Source organism: Cnephaeus nilssonii (genome assembly GCF_951640355.1).
Source record: "Cnephaeus nilssonii genome assembly, chromosome: 14".
NCBI lineage: Eukaryota > Metazoa > Chordata > Mammalia > Chiroptera > Vespertilionidae > Cnephaeus > Cnephaeus nilssonii.
This window is the reverse complement of record NC_137085.1, coordinates 42,981,651-42,991,787: the sequence shown is the minus strand read 5'-3', so window position 1 is coordinate 42,991,787 and position 10,137 is coordinate 42,981,651.

The following is a 10,137-nucleotide window of genomic DNA, read 5'->3' as shown; positions in this document are numbered from 1 at the left end:
AGTAATAAAATGTACCTCGCAGAACTGTTTTGAAGATTAGACACAATGTATGTAAAGTGTCTTATAATAACAGATGCCTAATAAATGGTAGCTCTGATGATGAGGACGGCTGTAGCTTGTGCTGACAAATGGGGTATAATTGATTGAATCAGAACTATTTGCCCTGTAGGGTTACCTCAAAGTACTCTTTCATAAACATATGCTTTTCAGTTCTGTCCCCCTAGTGTGGCTGAAAATTACTAGGTTTTGGGAGAGGTTTACGTAATTAATTGACTAGCTTAACATGTATAGTCAGAAACTGCATTGCTAACCTCAGGAAGAAAGTACATTAACCACTACAAAAGCATATGAGCATATGTATACTGAGTAAGCATAAGACCAATTGCAGGTACCTTATGGATGGATAGTATATGAGAGGCTCCACCATTAGTATTTCCCCATTTAGAGGTGACAGCAATAAATTGGAAATCACTAAAAGCACCCCTGAGAAGGAGGGAGGTAAGTACCTTAGAATCACTTGTGGGAGACACTCTTAGAAGGACACATTGTCTTCGAGTCACTGAGCTGGCTTCCCTTAGAAGGACGTGCAGGAAAAGAGAGCATCATCAGACTCACTCTTCATAGTTACAATGGAAAAACCACCTGCTCCCTAATGTGGGTCTTTGGGAAAGGAATGGCGTTAATTCCATCACGGAGTCCATGAGGTAGATGACAGAATCAACTGGTATCAGCACTTGGGGGTGGGCTGATGTGCTGCAATGAGTCTGTGTATATCAACCAGAGAACTGAACTGGGGACCTCTGGAGAAGGCACCCAGAGTGCCACTTAATACTGGTGGGTGGGGATTAGCCTCCTTAGCAGACACAGCAGCCTGTTCTGGGATCTAGACTGAAGTGGTCTGATCTCACGGTGGGCCAGAATTATGAGGACTGTGCAGGGCCAGACTTCAACAATGCCAATGTGTGACAACAGCGCAGTGGCAGGCCGATCAGACCTCATTCTCACTTCACTTGAGTATGAAAATAGGACTGACCCTTTGGATTAATTCTCAAAGGGAGGGGGGTGCATTTTGCAATCTCCAGTGTAATAATGATTTAGTCAAGGGCTGTATTAACTGATACTCAAACCATCAGGTGAAAGATTGTTGGGTTAATGGCACATTCACATGTTACCTAAGTGTCACCCCAAGGTTACTTATGAGTCATAAAGGAGAAAATGTATCTTCACATTGGAGATCTAGTATCAAACTCAGCACCACTGTTACTAGTGAGATACTTGGCACTATGCGCCTCCAGGTGTGATGTGAAAGTATGTAGGATATTTGTGAAGTATTCATGCCAAATAGGTTAACCTGAATCTGATAAAGCCTTTACACCAAACATCTAATTTACAGGAAATATGGGAACAGAGGTACATAAACAGGACAGGAAAAAATAATTGCACAGATTCAGAATATGGGGCATCTTATAAGACAATTGGCCTGGACTCTTGAAAAAGTCAAGTTATGAAGAATAAGTGTGTGCTCTAGACTAAAAGCCTAGAGAGATATGCCAACGAAATGTGATGATTTGGAAAAGAAAACTTAGCCACAGAAGTAAATTTGGAAACCATTGGAAGAAATTTAAATATGAACCGGATATCAGATGAAATTAAGGATCGTTGCTAATTTCCTCAGGCACGATAATGGTAGTGAGATTATGGAGGTGAATATCATTATTCTTAGGAGATAAATTTGGAAGAATATGGACATGAAGTGTTTTAATTATTGCAACTCATTTTTCACATATACAAAAAATACAGAAGCAAATAGAGCAAGATGTTAATAATCACTGAACACAGGTGGAGGGTATAAGAGTGTTCATTGTCCTATTCTTTCCATGTTTCTAAGTGTTTGAAAATATTCATAACTAAGAGTTAGTGGAAGAAAGAAGGAGTGAGAGACTCAAGAGTCGATACCAGACTTGTGCTAGCAAGACGAGAGGATGCAAAAATTCACTGGAAAAACGAAGAGATGTGACCATAGTTGTAGTACATGTTTGTGGAACAGCAGTTTATAGTGGGTTTAAATAGTAGCAGATAGCCCGACCAGTGTTGCTCAGTGGTTGAGCATTGACCCATGAACCAGGGGGTCACGATTGGATTCCTGGTCAGGGGGTCAGGGTACATGCCCGGGCTGTGGGCTCCATTCCTAGTAGGTGGCGTGCAGGAGACAACCAATCAATGATTCTCTCTTATCATTGATGTTTCTCTCTCTCCCTCTCTCTGAAATCAATGAAAACATATATATATATATTCACTTAGAATGCCTGTGTGACAGAGAGGAAATCTAGTTATGTGTCAATTCCATAAAGTCACGATGAGAAAGGCCGGTGTTTAGATATGGGCGGCTTTCTTATCAGCAGGCGGTCCTTCACGGAGGCGGGGAGCCTGCTCTGAGACAAACTGAGATAATTGACAAGACTATTGGTTAAAATTCATGTTAAGGCAGAACTTACAGTTGGAGGGCTGCAGAATCTCTGGTTTGCAGGAGACTGGAAGGTGCACAGTCTGTTCGCATTGCCTTTGTCAGGAATAGATTGATTCACTTAATTCAGGATCTTACTGTCTCGACTCCAGCGCATTTGTTCAGCAGCTGTGGAGGAGGACGGGTGAGCGCCTGCTGCTTACATCGTGGCTCATCCAGCTGTCAGCCGGATTTCTTCTGCAGATAGATGTTTCAAAATGACGGTGCCAGCCTGCACGGAGTCTCGGAGCTTTAGAGCTGGGAAGACATTTGATTCCTAACCTGGGGCTCATAGGCTCTCCCCTTGGTGGGCGAGTGTCTGGGGTTCCCCGATCCCCTTTAAAGAGTCTCCAAAATCTAATCTCTTTTTTCCCTAGGAAGGATGCTTAGTTTCCACAGAGTCTGATAAATGGTTAGTTATAACTCGAGAAACTGAAGAGCCACTGACCTGGTACAACCTCTAAACTCCACATAACAGAGAGAGAAACTGAGACAACAAATTAGGATCAAAAGCAGCTACAGAAATTTTGGAATGTCTGTTCACTTTACAGAACTGACCTGGTTTTCTGCCGCTGCAGACTGAGCTAATGGTCCAGTAAAATTGGTTGAATAACACAGAGCCACTAGGGAGCTTTTGCTGTTGGGATAGAAACCCCAAATAGCAGAGACGAGTCTGATTGAAATCCCTAAGAAGGCAACATAATTTAGGAGCAGTCCCTGAGGTCTCTAGAAGCCAGTGACATACATGGTGGAGACCAGGCAGATTCTTTTGCATGGATTACATCTGTGTTCTGAAAAATAAAAAAATCATTGAGAAATATCTATGTCAACCAATTCCATCCCTCTACCCACTTCCCACCTTTTGCCTAAAATCCTTCACACCTCTTTCCTCTGCCATATTTCTAAATGTCACATTTTTACCCAGAACACTTCACTTTCTTCTTATCACAGAACAAAGTCCAAACTCTAATCTGGCATTTATACATAAAATGATGAGTCACTTTCCCCCATCTGGGACAGGAGAATAATAATGTCAATTTCAAAGACGTGTGGAGAGGATTAGGGGAACATAAGGGGCTGTTACACGTTCCCACCAGCCTCCAATGTGAGTCCTCTGCCCTGATCAGGCTGGTTTCCTCCTGTTCCCCACGCACGGCCTCATCGTTTTCATGGCCACACCTTAGTTTCTCCTGGGACTCCAGCCTTGGAAATGCCTCTCATCTTCTCTCTTCTTTAGTCCTGACTATGAGGGCCCAGCCAGGCTACAAATGTTGATCCTTTCATCTTAATCCTAAAACCATGTCTAGTTTGCTCCACACAGAGGCTCAGAGTGGATGGTGTGGTCCGATTTCCTACCCGAGTGTGGGAGCTGTCCGTACACCGCCTACCTGGTGGCCATTTTGCCTCAGCGTGCACTTCCAGTGCTGATGAGCTACACTTGGGCTGCTCATCTTGATTTTTTCCCACAGCTCTAATTAAATAACTACAACATATAATTATATTGTTAGTCATGACAGTCTTGCCTTTGGAATAAAAATTTCAGTCCTTCCAGAAGAATAAAATAGTTGCTCGGAAGGCATTTATTGTATTTATGCCTAAAATTATAATTTCATGACATTAGTAGTTAACCCACTGCTACCACATTTATTATCTTTTCTTCCAAGTTTTACCAATCCTTGGAGGAGGCAACTTGCCCGTACAGGGGACATGATTGTTGTGACAATGCCTAGAACAGGTCTCTGAACAGAAAGAAGGCAACAAAAACCTCCTGATATCTATTGGTGCTGAAGCTAACTCTTCTTAGACCACTTCAGGTTACTCTTAAACAGAATGTAAGTTTTTTGGAGAGGAAAAAAAAAAGTTCTGTTGCAAAACTCTTACTCCTTTTGGTGTATTCTTTCAGTCTTTTAATTATCATATACAAATATATTCATCTCTGTATATCTGGTTTAGTTTTTGCAAAAATTCATATTCGACCATATATGCTCTAAGAGACTTAATAATATACCAATGACATCTTTTCATGTCAATCTACAAAGATTTAAATATTTTTAATGGCTTCATGGTATGGCATATTGTCTCCTATTGATCAATACATGTTGTTTCCAATTGATTCTTGAATTCTGATTTCTTTCTTTACCTGAAAACATATTAAAAAGATAAGTTTGATTATGACACTTCTACTGACAAATTCGCCCAGTGTTAAAGGTTGAATTTTATTGTCCACCCCCCTCCCCCCAAAAATTCTTACATTGAAATCCTAGCCCCTTGTATCTCATAATGTGACATTCTAGGGATAATAGGGTCATTGCAGATGTAATTAGTTAAGATAAGATCATACTGGAGCAGGGTGGGCTCCGTACTGGTGTCCTTCTAACAAGGGGAAACTTGGATACAGACAGCATGCAGGGAGAGCATAGAACATGTGAAATGAAGGCAGAAATGAGGGTGATGCTTGTATAAGCCAAAGACGGCCAGAAAATCTCCAGAAGCTGAGAGAGAGGCATGGCACAGTCTCTCTCATGGCCTTCAGAAGGAACGAACCCTGCCAACACCCTGATCTTGGACTTGGCCTGCAAAACTGTGAGACAATAAATTTCTGTTGTTTAAGTCACCTAGTTTGTGGTGTTTTTTTAAAGGTAGCCCTAGCAAACGAAGGTTTTGACAAGCACCCCAATATTACAGTGCTTCATCCTGGTTGGAACCTCCAGGCAGCCTGGCTTTGAGGGCTGCAGCTCCAGCATGGACCCCAGTTTTGAGAATGAGGCTTTGCTCCCAGCACTTGTATTTTACCTTCCTTTCCCATGGGCTTGGTCTAGTCAATACGCTGAAAATGGAATGGCTGACATAATTTCCTGCAAGCAACTTGTCTATGTTGATAAATATGTACATTTATGTTATAGATACAATACTCAACCATGTGCTGAAATGGGTTTTTAGTGCTTGAGACAAAGAATATTGGGGCAACAGTTGACGATTTTGAGTGAAAGCAGGCCTTTCCACGATGACATAGTGTCTACCCTGATGATATGTTGTAAGATAATGATGGTGATATACACCCAGGCTTCCAGAAAAGGATTCAGACTCTTAAGAAAGCAATGTGCTGAATGCCTGGGAAGAGGCTAAGTTAACAATCTCAGGAAGGGTAAAAAAGAAGGAATTGCTGAGAACATGTTACTGATGAGGGTGTAATAGCCCAGGCCTTTCTATGGCAAGCCATGTTCTGGCTTTTAACTAAACAGAGTAACATAAACAAATTCATTCAGAGAGCTTAGATATTACCCACCTCCATTGCTATCTCCTTCAAGGAAGCCCTACATCAGTCTACATCTGAGATTTTGGCAGCAAATGATGGTTGACCTGATTTTCCAGGAAATCTGAGGGCACATGGCCAAATATGGTATGTGTTACATAAGTGAGTGTATTTCTTAATATAAACAAGTTACTTGCAAAAACCTATGTCAGCTATTCCACTTTCAAAATATTGACCAGACCAAGCCAATGGGAAAGAGAAAGAGAAAGAGCTGGTGGGAGCAAAGCCTCATTCTCTAAACCGGGGCCCATGCTGGACATGCAGTCCGTGAAACTGGGACTGCCTGAAAACCCCAACCAGGATGAGGCACTCTTACATCCGGGTGCTTGTCAAATTAATGTTCCCCTTACCTGGATTGTCCTCCTGTATCATTAGTTAAACCTTCCCTGTCCTTCAGGGTACATTCCAGTGTGGCCTCCTCCACAGATACTCCCCTGCCTGAGACACAGAGCATCATCTCTGACTCTTAGTTTTCATACTCTTTCTTAGACAACTAGATGGTAATGACAAGATTGCATACAATTACATTGCATTGCAGCTAGATATAAAACTCCACATGGCAGGGAGTTTGCCACTGTACTCACCTTGGCACACCACCGGCACATAGTAGGTACTCAACAAATATTTTTTTGAATAAAGAATTGCATGTATATATGTTCTACCTTTTTCTTCCCACTGTTATTTGAAATAAAAACATGTGCATGCTCAAGGACCATTGCTTCTACTCTTTCTGCAGGAGCTGCAACCAGAGTTACTTAAGGAGGTGTGGGATTGAGCCCTTTCTCCCTCCCCTCAGCTCTCTCCAGGCCAATCCCATTGAAGATCCTAATAATATACTTGAAAATGGATTGTGAAAACATGCCTGCCACACCTTCAGTGTGAAGACAAGTTCCTCGCGTCTCTCTCATCCAGGCAATTGCTACCTTAAGCTTTTCCTACTTAGAAATTCAAGAGCTGCCTTTTGATATCCTTTCATACAGGGGCCCATACTCCAATGCATATGGGGCTCTCCAGGGAATGTTAATGAATGAAGGGAATCGTTTGTAGAGATAGAAGGGAGTGGTAGGGATTGTGGTATATCACAGAGCACACGCTTCTTAGAAAAAGGCAGCCAGGATACCATGATTGAGGTGGTGATTGTCATGTGGGAATCCAGGTCTCGTGTTACCAGATCTTCAGAGTTTTCAAGAGAAGTCAGAAATATGGAATTAAGTGGGAAATCTATCCATTTTAAAAATTTTCCAATTTTAAAAAAACACGGTGCTGCCCACCAACACCCCTTCTCTGCTACTTAGATGTGACCCCTATGCCACCAGTTCGCAACCTCTATTTATGGGCCCTACGCAATTATTTCTGTGGACCCCAACAGTGCTTGGCATGAGGATGGCGGAGATCAAATGGCGGCAAATAAACGCACAAGGAAGTCCAAGTCATATTTTGAACTACTGAGGTTTCTCTTTTTTTTTTTTTTTATTGCAAAACATGTGTTACAGAAATTTCAGAAAGTTTTTCCTGTGGTATCTGCCAACTTCTGCTTCGAGTTACATATCTAAACAAACAAGCTCAAAGTGCATTGTGAGTCCAATAATAGACCTTTAAAAAAGAACAATTCCTCTAAGAATTCATAGATATTTACGTCGATAGATATGCAAACCGCTGCTTGTCCATACATAAAGAAGGAAAAGATTATACATATTTAACAAACCCAATTCCAAAATGGTTTTTATTTATAGGAATTCATTTAAAAATGATATTTCAACAATGTCCCCCATTACAAACTATGGTTAGCACAGTTACAAACGAGAGTCTGAGTTCTATGTTATGAAACGGCGATGAGGGCAGTGACGGCAGGTATTGCTGTGCACCGCAGGAGCAGCAAGACACTCGGGTCAGACGCTGTGGGGACAGGTGAGCCTGACACCACGCCTCGGCACTCTTCTCCTGACCCTCCCTCACAAAGACCCTGCGTTGGGGTCCAGAAGGATGGGGCATATATCATCCAGGAGAACGGGATGCCTTGACTAGGGTGAGCTCCTTCCTCCTGCCTCGGTCCTCAGTGTGTTCCGTGTATACACTCACTGAGTTGGAGTCAAGAATCTGATCCCCGCTGGCTCTAAATCACAGGTCCCGAGCGATTGCCTTTGGGACTGAATGCTGCTGGCAGGTACATTTGTTTGGCTAGCGCGGTGTTTACACATCTGAATGTGAGCGTCTCTGTAGTGGGACGTGTGTTCTCTCATGCCCTACAGACCCTGCTTCTTCCTGTTGTCTCTCACCAGTCCCATGTACACACTGTGTTCTGCATCTGGCCCCACCCCCCCACCTATCTGAGTTTGCAAGACCACCATCTAGGTGCAGATGGCTGGCTCTGATGACATGTGGGAAGCTGGGGTGGAGATGTGAAGGACCCTTTTGGGATTCAGTCAGGCAAAGAATTGGTTGCAGCTGATACAAACACCAGCCAAGTTGGTTGTGTGGGGGTAGAGTTGGGGAGGGGGAGGCTACATTAGTGGGAAGATTAGGGCTGGGACAAAGTCTGAATGTTTGGCTTTTTTAAAGTAGCCACTGTTTCAGCTTACTGTGCCAGACAGAGTCCATGGGGTACTGAGGTAACGGGAGCCAGGGTCTGTTGGTCTGGCCAAAAAGCATCTTGTAATGGGCTAAGAGAAAGGACGAGAGTCTAGGGGGTGAAGAAAATTGCTCTCCAGGCATGAGGCTGAACCCCCACTGTGTCCCCCAGCTCTCGGCAGCCTGCCCCCGTCAGAGCAAGGCCTGGGTCAAGTTTGATGTGGACACTCCTCAGAAAGCCTAGGGATGTGTCCTTCTCCAAACACTGTGCAAATAGGCAGTGGCCTGAAGGCAAGGTGGGGAGGGGGAATTCACCTCACTCTTATTGCCATGGAGATTCCTCGGCCCCTGAAATCCTTAGGCCACATGTAGAAATTGTCTTGATTTCATTCGCAGCGATCAGTGCAAGAGCTGCATCAGATAAAAGTCACACAGCTACATTCTCAAATGCATTACAAAGAAAAAAGAAAGGGGGGAAATCTTGTTTTCTTACATCACAACCAACTCCTCCTTCGGTTGACTCTAATCTGAGAGAGTGAGAGAAACAGATGTCAAAGGAAGAGAAAGCTTAGGCCGGTGCAGGCTGAGAGAACAGTGTTCTCCACTCTTTTGAGGAGCAGTCATCTATAAGACTGTGCAGGTGGGCTCCTCTCTTTTCCTGATGTTGGATGGCTTCTAATAATGAAATGGTGACTTTTTTTTTTTTTTTAAGGGCAAACTCTTCAGAGTCACCCAGGGCCCAGTCACCCATCTCTCCGGCCCCCAGGCAGGCTCAGCTACCAGAGAAAAGCCACCAGGTAGGAGGGAAGTCATATATCACGGGACCACTCATTCATACTGGTCTGCGCATTTCTGCACTGTCATCAACGCGCTTCTCACTCTCATCTCTGGCTTAGCAATTTGTACCCAGTGGCCCTGAAGAATCGGAAATGTGACTTTCCTGTATCACAGATGCTCCAACACCTAGACCGCAGTAAACCCAAGAGGTGTTGGCTAGCCACCTCCAGGCCCTATAGCTATACACCCTGTGGTTAATAATTTATTCCATATTATTTGTTCAGAGCTTTTAAAAAAAAGATTTTTAAAAAAACAACCCCATAGTAACTTTTTTTGTTTTTAATTTCTAAAACTTGAACATAATCTCCAAACTAAGAAGCCCAACAATCTGAGTGGGTTCCTAACTGGTTTCAGTGTCGCAGCAGGCAGAAGTAAAAGGCGAAGTGCCTTTAAAAAGTCAAAAGAAACGCATAAAGCCGTGCATGCATTCTGTTGCCACAAAATTAAGACTGGGTTTGAGCGGGATTACTTCATTTAAGTCACATTGCTATTGTTAAAGAGGAGTGAGTTTATAATGCAATATCTAGAACAAGTATATTACCATCTACACATTAGCATCACTTTATCTAGAAACAAACATAGTAGTGCTACTAAATGAGCATATTTATAAAATACTGTACACTGCTTCCACACTGGTCAGCAGATGTAAACAAACAGCTAATTAAACTGGAGTTTAAAATGTTAGTTTAAGTTCATTTGTCAGATAGTCTTTTGCATAACATGCCAGTTCATCTTTCACAAAATCACAACGTGCCTACCACAACTCGCAGGGCTGGTTAGAGGCTGTACATCAGCTTATACAAGTATTGTACAGTGGTCTACAGGAAAGTGGAAAACATAAAGCAGATCAGGAACAAAAGTGCCCATTTCATGAGGATGCTAAGTCACATGGAATTGGGGACATGATTAATCCTTG